At 40.0% G+C, this 25,793-nt stretch overlaps 1 non-coding gene and 1 pseudogene across 1 annotated transcript; both read right to left on the bottom strand.

The window, feature by feature from the left end:
* Window positions 1-11,362: 11,362 nt before the first annotated feature.
* LOC121405194 lies at window positions 11,363-11,541 on the bottom strand (annotated as a pseudogene).
* Window positions 11,542-12,109: 568 nt separating this feature from the next.
* LOC121405188 lies at window positions 12,110-14,076 on the bottom strand. The gene has a single exon (XR_005968400.1). It is a non-coding gene; the product is annotated as a small subunit ribosomal RNA (ribosomal RNA).
* Window positions 14,077-25,793: the final 11,717 nt, after the last annotated feature.

Genomic DNA, 25,793 nt, shown 5'->3' on the forward strand with positions numbered 1-25,793 from the left:
GGATTTTCACTATTTTTCAAATAAAACATCGGACATAGTGCACCGTAACACAAAACACAAAGAGAACTCACTAATGGTCATCCCAACTGACAGTTCCCATATGCATTGCACCTCACTGCTTGGTTTTGGAGTAGGAAAAATGAAATACAAGGAAAACAATAGAAGAACCATGAAGATGATTCAAACTAACTTCAAAGAAAGTTGTTGCTGTACCAATGGTATTAGTGTTCGAATTAATTAGCTAGCGGCAAGGCCATCAACGTGACTGATAATATTCCTTTATTCCAGCCAAGCTGTATAATTCGAACGGAACCTGGTTCCTTATGGAAATTATATGCTCGCTTTCCCGGTAGCCTGTAGATCAAGTCCACAAAAAAAACTAATTCCAAAGCGAAACAAGCATATCCGTCCCACAAGAAATCATAGAAAGCCGTTACTATGACCACGAATAGCTACGTTCTCCGCGCCGTTGGTAGATCTGGTCCACCTGTAAGCTTCTATAAAGAGCGCACCTGCTATTTCGTAACGTTAACATAGCAATAGCGAAAGGAAGCTGTTAAAGTCTTGTAGCTGTTATAGACTTTGTTCCTGTATTCTATGTGCTTTAGGGGCAAGCCGGAATTTGGCCAGCCGAATCGGGCCCCACGTTGGGCGCCATTTTATCTTATTTATTATATATATATGTATCTGTAACATATAACCTGCGAGGAGATGTTCGTTTAACTGAGCGGGGTACGCGTTTGCTTCCGGCTTTTCTCGGGTCGGCTGGGGGTGGGTTACGGGGAATTGGCCGACAGTTAAGGATCTCGCGTTCAAATAAATAGGACAACAAAAATCGCGTACTTTAGGATAGGGAATGGGGGAGGAAGACCACGGTACAGCAAGGAACTGAAAAGAAGGGGACGAGAAGATTTACGGACAGACTGGTACTGGTTTTAGGCGATGCTGGGCATTGGGCTGCATGTGCGAAATCGCACGGACGCCCTCCCTACCATGATCTCTTAGGTGCCAAGGTTACATAGAGATCCCTCCCAACGCCGTTCCGGCGTTAGACTGTGGCTTCAAGGTCGGCATGGGTCCAACAAAAAAATAATATTAGTGCATTTTGCTTAACTGCTATTTATTCATAAAAATAAAAGAGAAATTGTTTGTACTTCATTATCTAACCAGTTGATATTTTCTTATGTTAATAGGGGTCTACTAATAATCTTAACGTCTAGTAACGTGCATAGTGAGGGTTTAGGTATAAATGGAGGCAGATAAATTCTATGTGTAAGTATATATATGGATATGTGTAGATATGGGTATATGAAATATAGGGTATATATGTAATTCGTAAATTAAGAGAATAAACAATAAAAATATTAACGGATAAAGTTGGAAAGGGAATGCAAAATTATGAGCAGCAAAAGTAGAATGATGCCCATTGTATCGGCAGAAAAATGCAAAGAAATTGCGGTTCTTGCGGTTCCGTTGTACCCGCTTTAAAGCATAGCTATGCTCGGCTCTATGGCACAAGAGCTTTCCTCAGTGCTATCGGGCTCTGCCCATTACACGCTCTCTCGCTCGTACAAGCCACTTTCTTTGGCAAGACCAAGCTTCAGCGGTGATTAAAACTCACATGCAGTTATGTTGGTACCGTAATTCATCGCCGAAAGATCTTTCGCTGGGGGACTAAGGTTCCACCTGTGCTGCGAAAAAGAAAAGAAAAGACAAGAAAGCACCAAAAAAAACGAGAGAGAGAGAGAGAGAGAGCGCTTAGGAGCTTTCGGGCCTAACCTTCGGCTGCCGTTGGGGCCACTGCACTTTGAGGTTGCGTAAGGGATTTTTTTTGTTTTATCGGCTAAGATAAGACTTTGATGGGGGAATTAAACCCAACAGTTGGGATCCGCGATTTTCCGGTATACACACACCGCTTTGGCGAAAGTTGTAACCTCTCCGCGAGCCATCCGTGTGAAACTAGGTGCTGCTTGTTAAGCGGTTATGCCTTGCCGGGGATTTCGTGGGAGGTTATGCACATATATGGCATATGTGAGGTTGTGTGCGTACGACACAACAGCTCCTGCTGCAGCGGTTAACAGCGCCAAATCTCAGGAAGCTTTTCTCGAGAAGTTCCAAGCTTCTAAATAAGTGATTCCCAAATAGGTAATTGCCAAATAGGTAATTGCAAAATAGGTAATTACCAAATAGGTGCCATTCTGCAGAAATACAAATGAAAATGAAAGTAAGAAAATGCTAAGCCGAATGCCGCATATATGGGAACTTTCGGTATTAGCTGGAACCAACAGGCCCGGACAATATTTACCCTGATTCGGTTTGGCACCTGCGATAATATCTGCGGTAAATTTTTGTGTCTGAACTCGGAGGGTATGAGCCACGCGTCTTCTCCAGTTGCGGGTCGTTAGAAGAAAGAAAGAACCCAGAACCGGAAACTACTGGGAGGCTCAGTGTCATTCTTCTCTCCTTTTTGCATCCTTGTCCCTTGACATTTGCTCCTAATAGCTGGTCTCTCGGCCCTCAGTGTTTCTTGATCGCCGCTTGGGGGCGTTTTAACGGCTTCGAGTACCCTTAACTTTGCCTGCTACCTATCTCTGCCGTTTGGGCCCTATCAGGTCTTTGCCTTCTCACCCTAGTTTGATAGAGATGCAGCCGCTAATATTTTAAAATATATGTATATACCTAACTGCCTTTTCAAAGCTTGGCGTTCCCTTTCATAGTAAACTGTTCCCAGGCAGTCAACACCAAGCTTTAATATATTACATATGTATATACGTATATATAAGCTTAAAGCTTGCCCTTCCCCTTCAAAACCGTACGGGTCTACTTTTGTTCTAAGTGCTGTTTGATCGGTGTCTACTTTTAGGGTGTACTATATATATACTGTATTAGTATATAGCTACTCGACCAAACGACATATTACAAACATAATACGATCACCCAAGTTGTGTCTCGAGCGACATAAATGTATCGTCAGCATATTCTCATAGCTTGACGATACATAAAGTACACGCGCATCCGATTCCCCTCGCGCCCCCCGCATATAACGAATATATAAATGCGGCCGCTCCGCTGCCGACGTTCCTGGCAGCGCAGCTACGCTGGCTTTAGCTAAGTAGAACCTAAGATACATTTCAGTAAGACATTCAATAAATCAAACCTCAAGAGAACGGATGTTCTCAAAATATATAGTTCCGTCTTTTATCTTTTTCTACATGGCGACCGTGACAGTGAAAAAAAAAAACTAACTAAAATAAAACAAGTGCAAGTGTTAAGTGGGCTGTCCAAGTTGGAATACAATATAATATTTCAAAGACTGTGAAAATGAGCATTGAACGTATCTTTGGAGAACAACGGCCCACCGAGAAAATAAATTAAATAACGGTGCTGAAATGTTAAATTTTTTTAATCAAACGAAGTAAAGTTGATCGTTACGTTACGTTACATGCAAGCTGTTATACAATTATGGGACACCAGACAGATATATAAACAGATGCAGATAGAATGGTTGAAAATTCGTGACATTTTGTTAAGAAACTATTGAATGTGTTTGCCTTGAAAAAAAAAAAAACCCAACAAGAAAAATAAAAGAAGATAAAGACCTGAAAAGGCACCGACAACGCTACATAGAGCGTATTTCAATGACCTGTGCGATGACCGGCACCGGCACCGCCTGAGCCCATAGGCCCCGGACAACTGCAGCGGCAAACATTACGCGTGAGAGGCCTCTCGCCCCTTACGCCATCGGTGGAAAAACTGGAGACGGATCTCCTCAACGCTGCTCCTATCGAGCAAAGGGACAAGCCAAGCCTACAGGAGGCTCTGGAGGCTTGTCCAACCGATGGACCACGCCCACTCACAATAGCTGAGTACCGGGCACGGCAGCAGCAGCAACAGCAGCCTAAACAGAAAAAGAAGCGGGGAGGGAAAAAAGCAAAACTCCTCCGCCAGCGGCGATTAGCCAAGGAAATGGTGCGCGCCGCAACGGGAGAAGACGAAAAAAGGCTGCAGTTATGCAAATGCCTTCATTTACCATTAATATAAAATAATTTAAAAAACCACAAGCAGATGCGTGAAAACGCTGCTTGGAAACACTAACCAATTTTTTTAACGAAAGGCTATGACTAACAACATATGGCTGATATTGAAATTATATCGAGCAAACCAATGTAAAGCAGCCATATGCCCTAAAACACTATTTCCTAGCAGATACACTATCTTTCTTACTTCACTAAATTCCGAATACATATATATGACTTGAACTTTCAAATTGAGAGTTTGTTTTCTCCTGATCTAATCTAATTTCAATTTAAAAAAAAAAAACACAACCACAAACATGGGTTGGGTTGGTTCAGATGATAGCCAAACCAAAGACAATACGGCCAACGTGGTCAATAATGTCAAAATAATCGACCACAGAGATGGTATCCAAGCCCTGTTTGTGTTGCTTCTAATACTGACCATAGTCAGTTCATTGCAGTTCTTGCTAACATTATATGTTAAGCATAATAAGATCATAAAAAAAAGATATATGAGTAGGGCAAATGATTTGGACAGGGTTTGGGAATAACATACAAATTTTAATTAAAAAAAAAATTTTTTTATAATGACGCAATTTGAACATGCCTCAATGGAGGAAAAATTGAATAAAGAACCCCAATTCGTACAAAAAGTGCAAGAAATCTTAAAATCCCATATGACACCCATTAGTATTTACGACTTAGAAGCAGAGTATATGGAAAGATATAATATAGATTTTTCCCCAATGTTTGGTTGTTCATTAGTGCGAAAAGCAAATATATTAGGTACAATTCCTAATTGCCAAATCTATGGTAGAAAAGTAAATGTCCCAAAATTAGGCAGATTCTTGAGCTTTAAAGTAAAATGGATAGACAATCAAGACAATAGGGATAATTAAACGCCGATAAACAACTTACCTGAACTGGTTTACAATCTGCGTTCAATTTGCATTTTGACCTTAAATCCCAAGAATGGAATGGAATGAAATCCATAAGTCATTAACAAATATAACGAGAAGGAACGTGTGAGTCGCTTCTGGGGACGCGACTCTACTTATACCCGTACTCAGTCAGTATATACATTTTTGAGCTTATGATTTTTTAGAATTTTAGAAAAAAAAAAAATTTTACATTTTACATTTTTTTGCTACATCTGCTATCTACATCTACATATACAATGTCTATTCTACATCTAACATGTAGATTGTACATGTTCCATTCATATTCTACATCTCCTCCGCTAGGGGTTGCTCGCGCACTGAACGCGGCAGAGTGTGCGAGCGAGAAGGAAAATGAGTTGCTAGGTCGCCGGCAGGGGGAGGCAGAGGAAGCAACAGAAAATTAATTTCTTCATTCTGGCTATAATTATGATCCGATCTGATTCAGATTCAGCAGTCTGGTAGATATGGGCATTCCCTACGATAATGCGTTTTTAGTTTTATCGTATCTTTAAAAATGAGCCTGCCACAGATTTTCGTCCTTTGTGTGGGCGGAAGGGGGCGGGGCGAAATTTTGAAATACACTTGTAGCAGTGGGATATCACATGAGTCTGGAAACCAAATTTGGTTTCTCTAGCTCGTATAGTCTCTGAGATCCAGGCGCTCATCAAGACGGACGGACGGACAGACGGACAGACGGACGGACAGACGGACAGACGGACGGACGGACAGACGGACAAATCTAATATACCCCTTAACTCTTTTTTGAGTACGGGTATAAAAAATAGGTTTGACAAATCAAACAAGTCCATTACGCAAAACAGCCATATTCAAAATGCCACAATAACAAAACATGCGACAATATTAGTTGAATGTTTTAATGAAGCACGCCAAATAATTCATGAAAACAAAGCGCATATAAAGGAAGCACATTGGACACAGGTATCAAAGCTCTTGATCAGACTTCGATCAAACTTGATATCGGTTAAAAATAGATTTAACTTGGATATTTCAATCCCAACAGTTTTGAATACTCCATTGACCATAGACATAGCACAACCTGGAACAAGTCAAAATATAGAAGTTGACCAAGAGGTTGAATTACTTGATCATGAAACAAACGTGGAAGAAAAAATCTACACGTTCTAACGATCCCAGCTGTGTTAACAGTACCACAATATCAAGATCAAGATTTGTCTGATTCAGATTCATCGAATAGTGTGATAGAACAAAAACATATCAGAATGGCAGACGACCCAGTTGCCCAACGGGCATATATCAAAGATATTTCGCACGCCATACCTGAATTTAATGGACAGAAACTTCATTTGCAACGATTCATAACAGCAATTAAATTAGTTAACCTAACAAAAGGACCTCATGAATCCTAAGCAATCGAAGTAATAAAGTCAAAGATTATAGGAACAACACTGTACAAAGTTCAAGAACTTAACACAATAGACGAAATCATAAAGAAACTAAAAGACACTATAATCGGTGAAACATCTGACCTGACATCTGATCGATGAAGGGCTACCAGCCGAACATGCTAAAAAATTCAGTACAAAAGAAGCCATTAACACAATGGTTAAAAATTGTGAGCATGGTAAACTAAAAAACATTTTAGAGGCAGGTAACTTCACAACCATGAACGATGCCGTCACAAAGTATATACAATGTAGTACTGAAATGACGGGCAACGCAAGTTCAATACTGTACACGCGAAGAGGACAAGCCTACCGCGGTAGTAACTACCGAAGTAACTATCGAGGTAGAGGAAATGGTAGTGGCTACTACAATAACAACAATTCTAATAGTAACTATCAGTCAAATAATTATAGAGGTCGTGGTACTTATAGAGGAAATAACCGTGGTAACGGCACATCCCATAACAACCAAAATTACGTCAGAAATGGGAACACAAGACACAACAATAATGTCCGTGTTACCCAGACGGCTTCGGGAAACTCCCAAACTCCTTTAGATACTCCAAATTATTAAGAGCAAATGTTCAAACCATCAATCTCAATCTTAACATTTTCGTGTCATTTAACAATGCCAATACAGGAAAACATCTAACATTCCTAGTAGATACAGGAGCGAACATATCGCTAATAAAAGAAACTTCAGATGTCTTCAACGACATACAAATAAATAGTAAAATAGATATTCAAGGCATAGGTGAAGGTATTATAAAATCCCTAGGCCTTGCCCCAATAGAGCTACAGACAGATAATTACATAATTCCACACAATTTCCATTTAGTTAACAAAAATTTCGCAATCCCATGTGATGGAATAATAGGAATCGATTTTATAAAAGCACTAAATTGTCAAATAGATCTGAAACCTTCAGAAGACTGGTATATAATACGACCAGATAATATAGACATTCAAATTTATGTTCCAATAACATACAGTTCTGGTAACAATACAATACTTCTACCAGCAAGATCACAAGTTGTCCGAAAAGTATTACTAACTTCGAGTGAAGATAATGTGCTAATCCCAAACCAGGAAATTCAAACTGGTATTTATGTTGCAAACACCGTTGCAACCACTCGAAACGCATTTGTCCGATTACTAAATATAACCAGTAGAGACCAGCTAATTAATTTAAATAATTTAAAATATGAACCACTTTCGAAATACAATGTAGTTCAACCAAATCCTAAAATAAGGGAACAAACTGTCCTAGCTCAGCTCACAAAGAACTTTCCAGTTGCATTCAAACAACCATTAACGGAATTATGTTCCAAATATAGTGACATATTCGGACTTGACACCGAAGCAATAACAACAAATAATTTTTATAAACAGAAATTGAGATTGAGGGATGATGAACCAGTATACATAAAAAACTATCGAAGCCCGCATAGCCAAGTTGAGGAAATACAAAAACAAGTAGGAAAATTAATAGACGACAAAATAGTCGAACCTTCCGTATCAGAGTATAATAGCCCCTTATTACTTGTACCAAAGAAAGCCCTCCCGGGCACAGAGCAAAAGAAATGGCGATTAGTAATTGACTATCGTCAAATAAATAAAAACTCCTGTCAGATAAATTTCCACTACCTAGAATTGATGACATTTAAAATCAACTAGGTAGAGCAAAATACTTCTCATGCCTTGACTTAATGTCAGGCTTTCATCAAATTGAACTAGAAGAAAGTTCACGTAATATAACGTCTTTTTCAACGAGCAATGGCTCTTATCGCTTCACGCGACTACCATTTGGTTTAAAAATAGCGCCAAATTCATTTCAAAGAATGATGACTATAGCATTCTCTGGACTTGAAGCTTCGCAAGCATTCCTATATATGGACGATCTTATAGTCATTGGTTGTTCCGAAAAACATATGCTCAAAAATTTACAAGATATTTTTGAGGTATGCAGGAAACACAACCTAAAATTACACCCACAAAAATGTTCATTTTTCATGCACGAAGTGACCTTTCTCGGTCATAAATGCACAGATAAAGTAATCTTGCCAGATGACAAAAAATATGACGTCATCAAAAACTATCCAATCCCGCATGACGCGGACAGCGCTAGACGATTCGTTGCATTTTGCAATTATTACAGATGTTTTATCAAAAATTTCACAGACCATTAACATATCTATTTTCAATGGTCAATCCTAGCTCAAAACTTACACGCATGCGGCTTGAATTAGAAGAATACGACTTTACAGTCGAGTATCTAAAGGGTAAAGACAATTTCGTGGCAGATGCACTGTCACGAATAACAATAAAGGAATTAAAAAACATAACAGCAAATATATTAAAAGTCACTACAAGACAGACAAGTAGACAAAAATCCTGCGCAGGAAAAGAAAAGATAGAATTGCCTAAGCAATCTCTAGAAAAAGCTTCAAAGCCCAACGTATATGAAGTCATTAACAATGACGAAGTACGCAAAGTAGTGACCTTGCACGTAAAAAATAATTTATGTTTTTTTAAACATGAAAAAAAAATTACAGCAAGATATGAGATTAGCGATTTGTATACTTATGGAACCCTTGACTTAGGTCAGTTCTTCCAAAGGCTTGAAATGCAAGCCGGTAAACAAAGAATCAGCCAACTCAAAGTGGCACCGTGGGAAAATATCTTTGAATACATTTCAATAGATAATTTTAAAAATATGGGCAATAAAAAATTGAGAACATTAAAGAAAAAGAAGCAATCTTGTCTACATTACATGACGATCCAATTCCAGGAGGACATACAGGCATAACAAAAACCTTGGCCAAGGTCAAAAGATATTACTTTTGGAAAGGTATGACCAAAGAGATCGGGTAATAGTGGATACGATCGGTCCACTTCCTAAATCAGAACAGGGAAATGAATATGCAGTCACTTTAATCTGTGACTTGACAAAATTCCTAGTTGCCATTCCAATTAGAAATAAAAGTGCTAACACAGTAGCGATAGCTATTTTTGAAGAATTTATTCTGAAGTACGGTCCAATGAAGACGTTCATTACGGACATGGGAACAGAATACAAGAATTCAATAATCACGAACTTATGTAAATTTCTAGAAATAGAAAACATAACTTCCACAGCACACCACCACCAGACAGTAGGGACAGTAGAAAGAAGTCATTGAACTTTTAATGAATACATACGTTCATACATATCAGTTGATAAGACTGATTGGGACGTATGGCTTCAATACTTCGTCTTCTGCTTTAACACTACACCATCTATGGCACACAATTATTGTCCATATGAATTGGTATTTGGCAGAAACTTTAATTTACCAATACAATTTAACAGTATAGATAACATAGAACCGATATATAATATAGATGACTATGCTAAGGAAAGTAAATATAGACTAGAGGTAGCATACAAAAGAGCTAGAATTATGATAGAAGAAAATAAGAAAAGAAATCAGAAATTATATGATCAGAAAGTAAGAAATATAGATATGTCAGTAGGTGATAAAGTTTTGCTAAAAAACGAAACAGGTCATAAGTTAGATTTTAAATATACAGGCCCTTATAGAGTAGAAAACTCTATGATGATAGGAAAAAGAAACAAACTGTCCATAAAGATAGACTAAAAATTTGTATTTCATAAAACAAAAAAAATATATATATTTTTAATGATAAAAAAAAAAAAATATTTTAATAGTAATAAAAATAAAAATATACATTACTTTATATATTTTATTACATTTTAAGAAATAATAATAATAATAAGAAAATAACTTCACTAGGTTACGTTATTTTTCAAAAGGAGGGAGATGTAGTATGCGCACATAGTTGGTACCCACTGTACCAACAATACTTAAAGAATATACACTGTAACACTTTGTTGCAGTTACGTAAACAAGTCCCAGACATAGCTCGGGTGAAACATAATACGATCACCCAAGTTGTGCCTCGAGCGACATAAATGTATCGTCAGCATATTCTCATAGCTTGACGATACATAAAGTACACGCGCATCCGATTCCCCTCGCGCCCCACGCTATCAGCAGCGCTGGGCATATATATAACGAATATATAAATGCGGCCGCTCCGCTGCCGACGTTCCTGGCAGCGCAGCTACGCTGGTTTTAGCTAAGTAGAACCTAAGATACATTTCAGTAAGACATTCAATAAATCAAACCTCAAGAGAACGGATGTTCTCAAAATATATAGTTCCGTCTTTTATCTTTTTCTACAGCTATTTCATGCTGAAGCTATATTGGAAAAATTCCCATATCCATATAAGCCATAATTTTGTTATTTTATAATAACAACTTTAAACTTGTATCTTGTATCAATGTATGATTCATACGAAATATTATATGAAATAATCATATCATATCTTTGCTGCATACTCATATCATGCTGAAGCTATAATATATAACAACTTACGACTTGCATTTATATCATATTGTTCATTTCTTATTTATGTAAGTTGCTATATTTTATATATCCTTTGTATATTATATTATTTGATATGAACTTTCCAAGTTATTTCCAATTATATCATATTCTCTTATTGGCTTTTATATCCATGGTCTCCACTTATTTCATATATTTATATAAAATGTATCTTAATATATTGTGTTTCATAATCATAAAATATTTATGTATATCATTTGCTCCTTATAGAAACAATTTCTGTATAACTTTATAAAACATATATAAGTTATATAATATTTACCAAATATTTTCAATCATATATCTCTTAAAGTGTTCTCTCTTTCTGCATATTCATATTTACATATATTTGATAATATATGTAAAATCATATAGGATAGGATTTTCATACATACCTATATTTATTTATAATAATTATATAAAATATATTTTTTTATACATATGTATAATTATATATATATATCCAATAATATACAATTTGCTTAAAAATTTCGTAAAATTTTCAAACAACTTATTTAGCATAGTCTTACAACCCTCAACCATATGTAGTCCAAGCAGCACTATAAAATTAATTAAAGTACATAACAGCATGGACTGCGATATGCGTTCAAAATGTCGATGTTCATGTGTCTTGCAGTTCACACGATGACGCACAGTTTGCTGCGTTCTTTATCGACCCATGAGCCGAGTGATCCACCGCTTAGAGTGATTAAAATTGGTTTATTAAATTATTTGTCAGATATGTTTTTATTGAAAGAAATTAAAAATACACCATTTTACTGGCATATATCAATTCCTTCAATAAACTTTATTTGTATCCTAAAAGAATGCTGCGAAATGTCTTAGTTTTATATAAACGATATATTACCATATTTATAAATATATATTGTGTAGTTTAGCTTGTTTGATAAATATCAATTTATATAAAAGTATTAACCTGAATTCAGGTACAACATTGTACTTTTTAGGCTGTTGCATTAACCAATGTATGTCCATAGCTATGATGGACAATACATATTCGCAACGCGTGCATATTATGGTACATATGCACACAGATTTTATAAATCAATATATTGTAATATATCATCAATATGTATTTTTATATTAATTGCTACACACATAGAACCATGTCATTTGTATAGCCACTATTGGCAATATTATTAATATATACATATAATATATACAACTGGACATATTTATTTTACAATTATGATTTTATAAAAAAATTTTATGTTTTGGTAAATTGGCAATATTTGTTAACGGTAGAAGCATACAATAAGGATCCTTCCGCAGGTTCACCTACGGAAACCTTGTTACGACTTTTACTTCCTCTAAATAATCAAGTTCGGTCAACTTTTGCGAAACATCCGTAACACGCAAGGCGTCACAGTGATCACGTCCGGAGACCTCACTAAATAATTCAATCGGTAGTAGCGACGGGCGGTGTGTACAAAGGGCAGGGACGTAATCAATGCGAGTTAATGACTCACACTTACTGGGAATTCCAAGTTCATGTGAACAGTTTCAGTTCACAATCCCAAGCATGAAAGTGGTTCAGCGGTTTACCCGGACCTTTCGGTCTAGGAAATACACGTTGATGTTTTCATTGTAGCGCGCGTGCAGCCCAGGACATCTAAGGGCATCACAGACCTGTTATTGCTCAATCTCATTATTGCTAGACGCAATTTGTCCATTTAAGAAGCTAGTGTCCTTATAATGGGACAAACCACATTCAAACACAATAAACATTTTACTGCCACCATGAATGAAGGCTATATAAGCTTCAACACCATAATCCTGAAGATATCTATTTAATATATTTGAGTCTCGTTCGTTATCGGAATTAACCAGACAAATCACTCCACGAACTAAGAACGGCCATGCACCACCACCCATAGATTCGAGAAAGAGCTATCAATCTGTCTTACACACTTATGTTCGGACCTGGTAAGTTTTCCCGTGTTGAGTCAAATTAAGCCGCAGGCTCCACTCCTGGTGGTGCCCTTCCGTCAATTCCTTTAAGTTTCAGCTTTGCAACCATACTTCCCCCGGAGCCCAAAAGCTTTGGTTTCCCGGGAAGCGACTGAGAGAGCCATAAAAGTAGCTACACCCAATTGCTAGCTGGCATCGTTTATGGTTAGAACTAGGGCGGTATCTGATCGCCTTCAAACCTCTAACTTTCGTTCTTGATTAATGAAAACATCTTTGGCAAATGCTTTCGCTTAAGTTAGTCTTACGACGGTCCAAGAATTTCACCTCTCGCGTCGTAATACTAATGCCCCCAAACTGCTTCTATTAATCATTACCTCTTGATCTGAAAACCAATGAAAGCAGAACAGAGGTCTTATTTCATTATCCCATGCACAGAATATTCAGGCATTTGAAGCCTGCTTTAAGCACTCTAATTTGTTCAAAGTAATTGTACCGGCCCACAATAACACTCGATGAAGAGCACTAATGCAGGTTTTTAATTAGGAGGAATATATAAAAAAATACAAGTACTTAAACATATATAAGAACTCCACCGGTAATACGCTTATATACATAAAGGTATAGTACTAACCAAAATTGTAAGTTGTACTACCCGTATGAAGCACAAGTTCAACTACGAACGTTTTAACCGCAACAACTTTAATATACGCTATTGGAGCTGGAATTACCGCGGCTGCTGGCACCAGACTTGCCCTCCAATTGGTCCTTGTTAAAGGATTTAAAGTGTACTCATTCCAATTACAGGGCCTCGGATATGAGTCCTGTATTGTTATTTTTCGTCACTACCTCCCCGAGCTGGGAGTGGGTAATTTACGCGCCTGCTGCCTTCCTTAGATGTGGTAGCCGTTTCTCAGGCTCCCTCTCCGGAATCGATCCCTGATTCCCGTTACCCGTTGCAACCATGGTAGTCCTAGATACTACCATCAAAAGTTGATAGGGCAGACATTTGAAAGATCTGTCGTCGGTACAAGACCATACGATTTGCATGTTATCTAGAGTTCAACCAATGTAACGATCTTGCGATCGCTTGGTTTTAGCCTAATAAAAGCACACGTCCCATAAGGTCCGTGTTTTAATTGCATGTATTAGCTCTAGAATTACCACAGTTATCCAAGTAACTTTTAACGATCTAAGGAACCATAACTGATATAATGAGCCTTTTGCGGTTTCACTTTTAATTCGTGTGTACTTAGACATGCATGGCATAATCTTTGAGACAAGCATATAACTACTGGCAGGATCAACCAGAATAATGTTTTTGTTTCGTGCGCACATGCACACATATGTAAATATTTGACAACTCAATATACTTTTGAATAAAAAAAACAGTATAATAATACATAGTTTTTAACAACAGTTTATGAGAATTTGTTAAACGAATGCGGCCATTTTTATATAGCATTCACATTCGCCATTTTTCTCTATATATTTTTCTATATACATTTAATATAAAATTTTAGCAATATATAACGAGAGAATTAATATTCTCTCATTTGTTTAATATGTACAACATTCGATTATTAAATATATCCATTTAAATATATACATTTTTTCGTTCAAAAATATCTTTTTATTTGCACTTAATATATTATCACACGTGTATTTGCTTAAACCAATATAAATTGTGTTTGAGCTTTGTATTTTGACAACAAATTTAAAATTTATCCAATTTCGTATACGTTATTTGCGATATACATTAAATAAAACCAAACACATGAGTGTTCATGTAGAATGGATTTTGATATATTGGCAATATTTGAATTTTCATATAAATCGCTTTGATTATATGCTGGTACATTGGTGAAATGGTACTCATACAATTATAAATCATATAAGACCATTTCCGGACATTCACGATAATAATTCGAAACCAAAATGATATATACTAAAGAGAATTCACGCTTCAATATATCTTGGCCAGTTTCACTATATTATCTTAAGATCAATTTGTGGTAGCCAAGCATTTAATATTTAAAGAACTTTTTTAACAACAAATATCACTTATTAAACTACTATGAGAATAATGACAACGTATAATAACACCATATACAATACTATACCAAATATTGCACACAATATCGATGGACATCAACTGTCCATCATGTATAGGTTTGGTTCTTTTCGAAATTTTTTTTTCTCCCACCGGGGTTTCCTTCAATTTCCCCTTTTTTTTTTTTTTTTCTCTCCTCTCCTTTTTTTTTTTTCCCCCTCTTTTTTTTTTTTGTTGGCCCCCCCCCCCCCCCCCCGGCCAAGGGGGGGGGGGGGGGGCAGGGCCCCCCAACCCCCGCCCCCCCCCCCCACAAGCCCCCCCCCCCCCCCCCCCCCTCAGGAATGGAGCCTGGAGAGATTAAAAGGAAGCCTGCCCGAAAGCAGTTTCCCGCTAATCAACTAGATGGGCCTAGCACCAGCTCTGCAGCCAGGGCCGGGCTTGTCAACAACAGATTTGCGGCTCTGTCCAATGATGAGGACCTTGATGACGACAGCATGGACTCTTCCGAGGAGGGCCACCCAGCTCAAAAGCCGAAGCAGGCACCCCAGCCCAGAGCAATTAAGCCCCCGCCAATCTTCATCCCCGATGTGACAAACATCAAAATGTTCGCCAGTGCCATTGCCCAGGTTATTGGAGAGGGCATGGAGTTCACTTACAGGGCGACCAGGGACAATAACATAAGGGTGATGACAAATGAGAAGGCAAGCTACTCGGCGCTGAAGAAGTTTCTGGTTGAATCAGGGAAAAGGTACCAAACATTCCAGCCCAGAGATGAGAGGCCATATCGTGTCGTCATCAAGGGACTACACTACTCCACAGACATCGAAGATATTAAGGCTGCTCTGCACAGCCAAGGCCATGTCGCCAGGGATGTCCATAACCTGGTCAACAAGGCGAAAAAACAGCGGTACAGCATTGTTTTTGCAAACCTTGAGCCGGCAAGCAACAACAAAGAGGCCTACAACATCAAAAGGATTTGCCACTCAGTTGTCACCGTTGAGCCCCCTCTGAAATTCGATGATGTAGTACAGTGCTACCGTTGCCAAGGTTTTGGGCACACCCAACGATATTGCCGCTTAGCGGAGCGATGTGTAAAATGCGGAGGTGACCATGCGTCCAACACATGCGACAAGGGCAAAAACGACCCGGCTCTCTGCCTGCACTGTAGAGGTGATCATGTGGCCTCCTACAAGGGATGCCCAGCTTATAAAAAGGCTAAGAACCTGGCAGCACCAAGGTCAACCAGGACACAGTACCAGGCTAACAGGGTGGCAACGGCCAATCCATCGCCATCGCTAATGGCGCCAGAGGCTGCAACAATAGCGAGAATAATCAGGTACCCCAGTCGGTCCCAGGGCCTGAAAATCACCTAGAAGCAGTAGTTGCCCGTATGGAGTCAATGATGGAGCGGATGCTCGACAAAATGTTTAGCCAAATGAAAAACATGTTGGCTACAGTCATGTCGAAGCTATGCAAATAGACTTGAAAGTAACCATATGGAATGCGAACGGCCTGTGCAATAGCAGGTCAGAGGTCGAGCACTACTGCAAGACCAATCAAATCGAGATACTGCTCATCTCCGAGACGCACTTCTCGTCAAGGTCGTATTTCTCCATAAGAGGATATGACCTCATTTACGCTAACCATTCTAACGGAAGAGCCCGAGGCGGAGCGGCCATCCTGGTCAGAAGCAACATGGAGTACACAGAGCTACCACCTATCCAGAAGGATTGGGTGCAATGTGCATCCATCAGAGTCAACACCGCGCTAGGAGAGCTTATGATCGCTGCTGCCTATTGTCCACCAAGGCACAATGCGAGAGATGAGAAGAACTTGGTAGAAGATTTATCATCGGCGGTGATTTCAACGCGAAGCACTTCTGGTGGGGCTCCAGAGCCAACATCTCAACAAGGCAGCAATCAAATACCCCCGGTACTGGAGGAGGAGACGACGGAATGTATTTTGGCGCTGAGGAACAATAAAGCGCCAGGCGATGATGGTATCAATGCAATCGCACTGAAGCTACTACCCCCAGTCTGCATCGAACTTATTACTAAGCTCTTCGGCTGATGCCTACAGATTGGGCACTTTCCAGCGCAATGGAAACGAGCCCAGGTAGTAATGATACCAAAGCCTGGAAAACCTGAGGACAATCTCGCCTCTTATCGTCCGATTAGTCTGCTGGCGACGCTCTCCAAAATACTCGAAAGAGTATTCTTGCGTAGAGTGTTGCCAGTATTGCACGAGGCTGGTTTGATACCCGATCACCAGTTTGGCTTCAGGCGTGGTCATGGAACCCCGGAGCAATGCCACAGAGTCGTCCAACGAATCCTGGACGCGTTTGAGTCCAAGAAATACTGCTGTGCTGTAATGCTTGACGTTAAACAGGCATTTGACCGAGTCTGGCACACCGGGCTACTCTTCAAAATCAGGAGGAATCTACCGAAGGCCTACTACGCGTTCCTTGCCTCATACTTGGCTGACAGGCAATTCCTGGTGAAATGCGGAAATGCGAGCTCAACACTGAAGAGCATCAGAGCTGGCGTCCCTCAAGGCAGTGTGCTCGGCCCACTGCTTATACACTGCAGACCTGCCAGTGATTGAGAGCCCCGAGCTACTTGTCGCCACCTACGCCGACGACACAGCATTCGTAGCCACTGCTGATACTCCGGAGGAGGCCTCTCAAATAATGCAATCTGAGCTGGATATAGTCAACGACTGGCAGAGGAGGTGGAACATCGCGGTCAACAACGAGAACTCCACAGCCACTACATTCGCGTTAAGGCCGGGTAACTGTCCAGCTGTATACCTGGAAGGGGTCATAATCCCGGACGAAAAAGCGCCGAAATACCTTGGCATGACACTTGACAGGAGGCTAACCTGGAGGGCTCACCTGATAAAGAAAAGAAAGCAGGCGGATTACAAGCTGAAGAAACACTACTGGCTAATTGGCCGCAAAAGCAAACTCAACACTCGGTCGAAGCTGCTCGTCTACAAGGCGATCATTAAACCAATATGGGCCTACGGCATTCAACTGTGGGGAACTGCCAGACGAAGAAACAGGCGGATTATACATACTTTTCAAAATAAAGCCCTGCGCATAGTCAGTAATGCGCATATGTACCACGACAACGCCACAATCCACAGCGTCCTCAAGATACCGTGGGTTACGGAAGTGAGGCAGCATATAATTAAGAACAAGCAGCTGACACTGTAACTGTTATTGTTGTTGTTGTTGCTGCTGCAGTTGCTTTAATAAGCCCGTAAACAGCTTAGGCTTTCGTCCTTCCCTCTCTCTCTCTCTGTCTCTCTCTGTCTCTTTCTGCCTTGACCAACCTTGACCAACGCCCCCCCATTGCCCCTTTCGGCATGTGCATGTTCTCTCGTGTCAAGGTCAGCAGTGCCATCGACGACGACGACGAACAAAACAACTGCCAGCAAAAAGATAATCGTGAATGATGCGATTTGAGTGCAGACATATCGAAGAATATCAGCGACATTCAAACCAAACGGAAATACACCCTTCGAATTGTTGCAACAGCCAAAAGGCGATGAAGCATTGATTTGTCATATGTGCCACACAGCGGTGGCACGGACAGTCCGATAATTTGTTTGCTGTTACAAAATGTTGAATACTTCTGTCATCTGCCGCGTGCTGCATTCCAATTGCATTGCATTGCTGTGGTTTCGCTCTCCCAGAGCGTTCGCCATTCGCATTGCTGTGTGGCATGTGGCATGCACTTGAAATGCGCAAGGGATGCAAGATAAACGGACGACCAGAGCTTAAGCACTGGCTAATCGGCTAATGGAGCAGCTGCTTGGGTGGGGTGTAATGTACCAAACCCCTCTATGCATATAGCACAGTGCAGACCGTAGCGTGAGGCCGGTCTTAACGTTGGACGTCCCCTGAGTATCCTGTTGGCAGTGAAGAAGGTCGATGGGACACAGCTAGCAATGGGGGTTCTTGACCCATTCCATCTCCAACCTCAGAGTACACATTGAATAATGTCCCTTGCCTTAATGTTTACTTCCATCGATCAACGCAATGCAAAGTGCAACGCGACTCACAACGAATGAAAAATGATTAACTTTGAACCAGACTCTACTCTCTTCAATTTCTCACTAATACACCCATTCCATTGAGATGTGTGGACCGTGAGTCTGATTGATGGTATGCAGTAACGCGTCTCAACCCTCCCGACCATTGAGCTTTTCTGCGAGCAATAAATATTCGAAAAACTCCCAAAAACGATATCTCTTCTCTCTCTTCTTCTTCACATTACTTTAAGGAAATATTAATTATTTTATTTACTCCATAATTTTTACACAAAACTTAATATGTAGTATAAGCAGTCACTCATAAGAACTACCAAATAGATTAACAAAACATTTGTATAAACATAAACGGCAAGCATAGACCGATCGTGCCAAAGTTAGCGTCGTCGCTTTGTCGGCGCTGCGCTGCCGCTATGTGTGCACATGCATACGTATATACGTATGCATATCTGTGCTTATCACAAGCCGAAGATGATGACGCGACGACGCTGATAGCAGATCGGCTCTGCTGCCGATATAATGTCAAACCTGAAGCACTGACCATTCCAATTAGCATAAAAAGGCCATGCCCTTCATGGACCGAAACAGAAGCTGCCTGGCCTTTCGGGCAGCCCTAGCCTTAGCTACTAAGCTATAAAGAGCATATAAAAGAACATATATAAAGAACATAACGTTTACTATACAAATAAAGAACATTTCGCAGTTGCCTGGCCCTACGGGCAATTCCGACTAAACCAACAAAATCACCTATATTACATGGCGATCCTGCCAGGAGCCCAAAACATATAAAAATATATAAGTGAAAAAAAAAAAAATTTTAATAAATAATATATAACTAAATAATAATAAAAATACATATATTAAAAGAAAATAAAAATATTTATGTATTTCTAAATACGTAAATATAAAAAAAAAAAGAAAAGGTGCGTGTTCGTGGTCAATATTAGTTTTGTTTCAAAAAAAAAAGAGAGAAAAAGCGAATGTCCAAGCTAACCATTGAGGAATATAAAGCGCGTCTAGCGCGAAGAAAAGATGCTGAATTGTGCCGCATACCGATAGTAAAAGTACCCCTAAAACGAGGAGGCCAACTATACAAAGACAAGAAAAGAATAAGCTACCTCAAATACATCCTCTATCAACAACAACCACCGCCCACATGGGAAAATGCTAATATTCTAACAAAAGAATTGGACCAATTAAAAGAAAAATTTGAACAAAAACGACGACAAAGAGATTCCACGCAACACGAACACCAATCACCAAAAAAAAAAAATACTAATCAAAACCAAATACAAAGTAATAATATTACTATATGCATTGCAAATGCATCGATTGAACCTGAAGAACGTGCGAGTGGCCTATATGGCCGCCTCTTGTACCATCGTTGGAATCACAGAGAAGGATGACAACTGGAACCCGACAATGCAACAAAGTGCACAATTAAAAATAAAAATAATTAAATCATATATACATTAATTTAATTGTAAAAGCACTGCGGTACCCTTACTGCAGGACTTTCTAGAGTGCAAATGGAGTCACATCCTGCACAAAATATTAGGTAGGGATATTGGTAATGAACAAATAATAAATAATAAATAAGAAATTATGGAATAGTAGTAATGGAATGGTCACTAAATATAGAAAAAATATTACAGTACAAGGAGGATTTCGAGAAATCATATAAATGTCTCAATAAGACGACATATATCTCAAGCACAACAATAAATAAGCATTCATTTATTTTGGTAGAAACGTTAAACAATATAAAACAATTAATCCATGTAGGAGAACCCATATATAACAATTCACAAAAGCATGAAATAGTAGACATTTATAAGCGTATTTTGACCAAACTTAAAAGTTTAATAGATAAACACTCATTAAACAGTCCCGAACTGCATTAACAAGCCCATAATTTTCATTATGCTAGAAGAAGAACCAATTCAAGAACTTCAGACAGAACACCAAAACTCTAATACAATGGCGCAGTCAGTGGTAGAATTTTTAAACACTGCCTGTAAATTAATTCGGAATTCGACGGAAAGGCAGAAAATTTGCAAAGTTTCTTAGACGCCCTAACACTAGTCGACTCCATTAAAGGAGTACACGACATTCAAGCCGTCGCCATTGTAAAAACAAAACTAAAGGGAACAGCCCGTAACTTCGTTGGCAATGAAACTACCCTTCAACAAATTATCAGCAAATTAAAAACAACGGTCAAGGGAGAGTCGGTAGAAGTACTCTCTGCCAAGTTAATGAATTTAAAAAAAAAAACGAAAACAGCAAATGACTACACAAAAGAAGTAGAGTCCCTTACAAAATTGCTTGAAACGTCTTACATATCAGATGGCCTTTCTTTTGAATTAGCAACCAAATATTCTACGCAACAGGCTGTCAAATCCATAACTAATAACTGCTCCATCGATACTTGTTAATGTGTGTTTGTGTGTGTGTTTTGGTATGCATACGGTACATAAACCGTCTACAAATTTGTCGTCGCAACTAGAACTTGAACCAGTTGGACTGCGGAGAGGGATTCCTACGTCGAGCAAATGAGGGTCTGAAGACACGGCGACAGCCTCTGTTGATTGCAGTTGTAGAGAATGAGTGAACAGGCAGTGATGGTACTGTTTCTGATACTGATTTTATTCAACAAACTTAATTTCTATTTATAGGTAACAAAAGGTACAGAAAGTGCTGAGTCTAGTAAGAATATGGTAAAAGGGAATTGGAATTAATATTGAATTAATTTGGATTTAATATGATATTGTGTTATTGGGCAATTGTGATAGTCAGCAATTGCACCAGTGTTTTGCCCTCTGACGAGCGATCGCATCGTTGGCAGAAATTGCTGCAGAAGCGGTTATTGTTGACTCAGCTACAATGCCTTGTCGTTTGTTATTATGTCTCCCGTTACATGGGTCGACCTGACTTATTCGATAAGTGTATATTATGTAATATTAATTACTGCATAAATATGCGACTGAACATTCTCCCGACCGTTGAACTGGTGTTCAACCATCGCCCAAGTCGACTGAAAAGCGGCGTGGAATGGGGATTGGGGGTGATGATCCGCGTGGCTCTGCTTGGTTGATTGTTGACGGCCTTGGGTTCCATGATTGATACTTCTTCCAGAGAATGAACGCAATAATCAATAGCATTGATATTGCTAGGGCAGCATAAGTAGCGATTTGATGATGCTGCACTGTGTTGAGATGGTGTGGCAGCCTTTGTTGATTGATTGCCACTAATTGCAGGCGTAAATCTTCCAATTCTTGAAGATAGTCTGATGTCTGGTCCTCCAATTGTGCAGTTGCTGGCGAAGGGGGTGTCGTTGGTAAGCGTATGTCCCCAAATCGAGTGTAGGTTGATTTGACTTCACTGATTGTTGTGCTGAAGTTACTGATGCTTATTTCTGTATTGCGAGCAGTGCATCCAGGTGACAGTGAGAGCAAGCCAGTTCCTTCTAGTTGTATGGTTGATGGAGACCCGTTGCAAACTGCCTGAAGTCTCATTGTAGAGTGTGTTGCAAAAATCCATTTATTTGCTTGCTGAGTTTTGGACCACACCATGTCCGCCTTCGTGTGGGTCACTTCACATAAAGGTGCTGTTTTATTGTTAAACAGCTGAAACTCACAGCGATTGTCGACATTGAAGACTGTTTGATGATCAAAGCAGATGTATTCTGCGTTGAGTAGTTTAAAGCAGCGTCGAAATTCTTCTGGAGTAAATCCCATGAATTGATCTCGGTGAGTGTTTACAGTGATTATGGTCGTTTTGAGATTGAACAAGCTCCAACTTGTTGAGTCCCAGACAGGAATCGGCATGATACTGAAAACTTCGAGCTGCACTGTTGAAACTAACGGTAGTGTCACCTTGAAAATGACGTGTGTGGTAGTCAGTGTTCCTTCGGCTCGCATTAGCCTGTATAATTGTATCACATTTTGTGTTGTGACAGGCAGCATTTGATCAGCTGGCAAGTGATCCCGGATTTGGTCTAGTTGCTAGTTCAGACTGCATACGTTGAAGACTCGTTGTCAGCAGAGTTAGTTGTGCTGTGAGCCCTAGGTATGACTGAATTAGATGATCGCCGTGATATGTTCCTCTTTCTCGGCTGATGGTTGCCACTTGTTGTTCCAATACCTTTAGGCGGTTGTCCATGGCTGACTTATCCTTCCTGATCACGTCCATTGTGGAGTCGACAATTGACGTTTGATTTCGTAGTAGATGTAGCAGAAAGTCTTCGTTGGTTTGTACCTTTTCGATTACTTTGGCCATTTTCTCAGCATATGTAGAGTCAAGTACACCTACTATATCCAGCGGTGATCTGCGTTGTCGAGAGGCCTTCATTAGCATATTTCCTGTTTGTAGTTCTTTGTACAAATGTTGAAAGCTGGAACATTTTTTAGATCAGGGCACATGTGTCTTAGTTCGGACATTCCGGTTGACATGACTTGCATATCCTTCCAATATGGATTCAAGTCGTAGTATACAATCATGGTCCATTCGGAAGTGGTCATTCTTGAGGTTCCAAGTTTCTCATAGAATATAGAATTCCAGGCTTGTTTGCAAATTGCGTCACATTTATTGATTGTGAAAATGCTATTGGCAGCATGAGAAGTAACACTAACAATGTGGATGTTAGTGTAGGTAATGATAACCTTTTTCGCTGTGTTGGTGGCTCCTCTGTTTCAGCAATATCTTGAATAGCATTTTTGGAGCGTTTTGTTGCTCCTCCTCTGAGAATAATGGGGCGAGGACGACTGATGGGGCGTTTGTATACGCCGGACGATGTTTTGACATCAACCACTCGTACATGGTTGTCTTGCCCAGGATAAGTTTTGATGATGCGACCTATTGGCCACTTCATTACTGGAAGGTTGTCTTCCTTCACCAAAACTAATAATCCTTCGGTCACGTTTGGAGCGGTGGTTTTCCATTTATGCCGAGTTTGTAGTTCGTGGAGGTATTCCGTAGACCATTGTTTCCAAAATGCATGTTTTAAGCGTGAAACCAATTCCCAGCGCTTAACCAGAGTTTTCTCTTGACGATCGGTGTTGACGTCAGGTGCTGCGGTCAAAGGTTCACCGATCAGGAAATGCCCTGGAGTAAGCGCACTTGTATCCGTTGGATCATTTGACATTGGAGTTATGGGTCGGGAGTTCAGAATTGCTTCAATTTCGATTATGACTGTGTTCAGCTCCTCAAACGTCAAGGATGCTGTTTCTGTGGTTGTAACTAACAGCCTTTTCGCTTTTACCGCAGCTTCCCAGAGGCCGCCAAACGATGGGGCCCGAGGAGGAATGAATTTAAAATCCACTTGTTTTTTGTTGCAATGATTTGTGATCAGAGCATATGCCTTTTCGCTAAATATTGCTTCTTTCAATTCCTTTAGCTTGTTATTTGCGCCGACGAAAATTGTTGCGTTGTCGCAATCAATAGCTGACACTTCGCGCGTATGCTAAGGAATCGCCGGAGTGCTCCAAGAATGCATCTGTGGTTAAGTCACTTACTAACTCCAGATGTACAGCCTTTGTGGAGAAGCAGCAGATACGGCAATGTATGCCTTATCTGGCCGTTTTCCTCGGTTTTATGGTGGATCATAATTGGTCCACAGTAGTCAACGCCTGCATTAAGGAATGGGCGTGCTTGCGTGACTCTTTGTGCTGGAAGATTACCATGATCTGGTGCATCAGCTTTGGTCTGGCTCTGGTGCATGTAATACAGCTATGTATGATGCTTCTAGCCATCGTCTTGTCGTTGATAATCCAATATTGTTGTCTTGCGATTGCCCTTAATGCTTGGGCACCGCAACGCAGATTTTCCTCATGAAGCTCTCGCATAATCATTTTGACTTTTGGGTCGTTGTACGGTAGCAGGATTGGATGTTTTGCGTTGAACGGAATTTGAGCTTCTTCGAGTCTTCCGCCAACTCGGATGAGCTCATCATCTCCTAGTAAGGGAGATAACGAAATGATCGAACTCTTTTTATCCACTGTTTTATGGCGTTTTAATTGTTTTTAAATCCGCTGTGAACTCAACTTGTTGAATCGTTCGTAAATCATAGTACGGGCAAGCCTTAGTTCTCCTGCGCAAAGTGTCGTTGTAGGTGCTCTATTAGTTCTGTAGCAGAAGCGAAACATGTACGCTACAATACGTTGTAGTTTGTTGAACGAGTTGCTATGTCTGCATGTGTATAACTCTTCTCCGAGAGAGCTAGATGCGATTGGCAAGCTGACATGCTTAGCCTTTCTCTCGAGATTGCTGGGCTCAATGATGGGTGGTTTTGTCCATTTATCTCCTGATCCGTGCAAGAATAATGGTCCGTATAGCCATAGACTATGATCCCTTAGCTTGCTTGCTAGGATTCCTCTTGAAAGGACATCTGCTGCGTTGTTGGCTGATGAAACATGACGCCATTGTAATTGGTTCGTCAATGCCTGGATTTTGCCGATTCGATTTGCCACGAATGTGTGGTATGTGGACGCCGATACGTTAATCCAGGACAGTACAACGGTGGAATCAGTCCAGAAGCTTCTTGATACTGTGTCAAGATTCATATGGAGATCCTTTCTAACTCGATTGAGTTCGGCACCTAAAACTGCTGCGCACAGTTCTAGACGTGGTAGGGATTGTTTGGCGGTGGGTGCTACTCGAGATTTTGAGCATAATAGTCGTACAGAGACCTGATTGTTTTTGTAGGTGGCTCGTACGTACACTGCCGCGCCATAGGCTCGTTCCGATGCGTCTACAAAGGTATGTAGATCCTGGGTGACTGGCACTTTTCCATCATATACGTGCCGGGGAATCTCCATTGAGTTTAATGATTGTAGGTCCTCCCGGTACTCCTTCCATTCGTTTTGGAGTTGTAATGGCAGTTCATCGTCCCAATCGAGTTTAATCTCCCACAGCTGTTGCATAA

This window comes from Drosophila obscura, unplaced genomic scaffold (genome assembly GCF_018151105.1).
Source record: "Drosophila obscura isolate BZ-5 IFL unplaced genomic scaffold, ASM1815110v1 contig_75, whole genome shotgun sequence".
Taxonomy (NCBI): Eukaryota; Metazoa; Arthropoda; class Insecta; order Diptera; family Drosophilidae; genus Drosophila; species Drosophila obscura.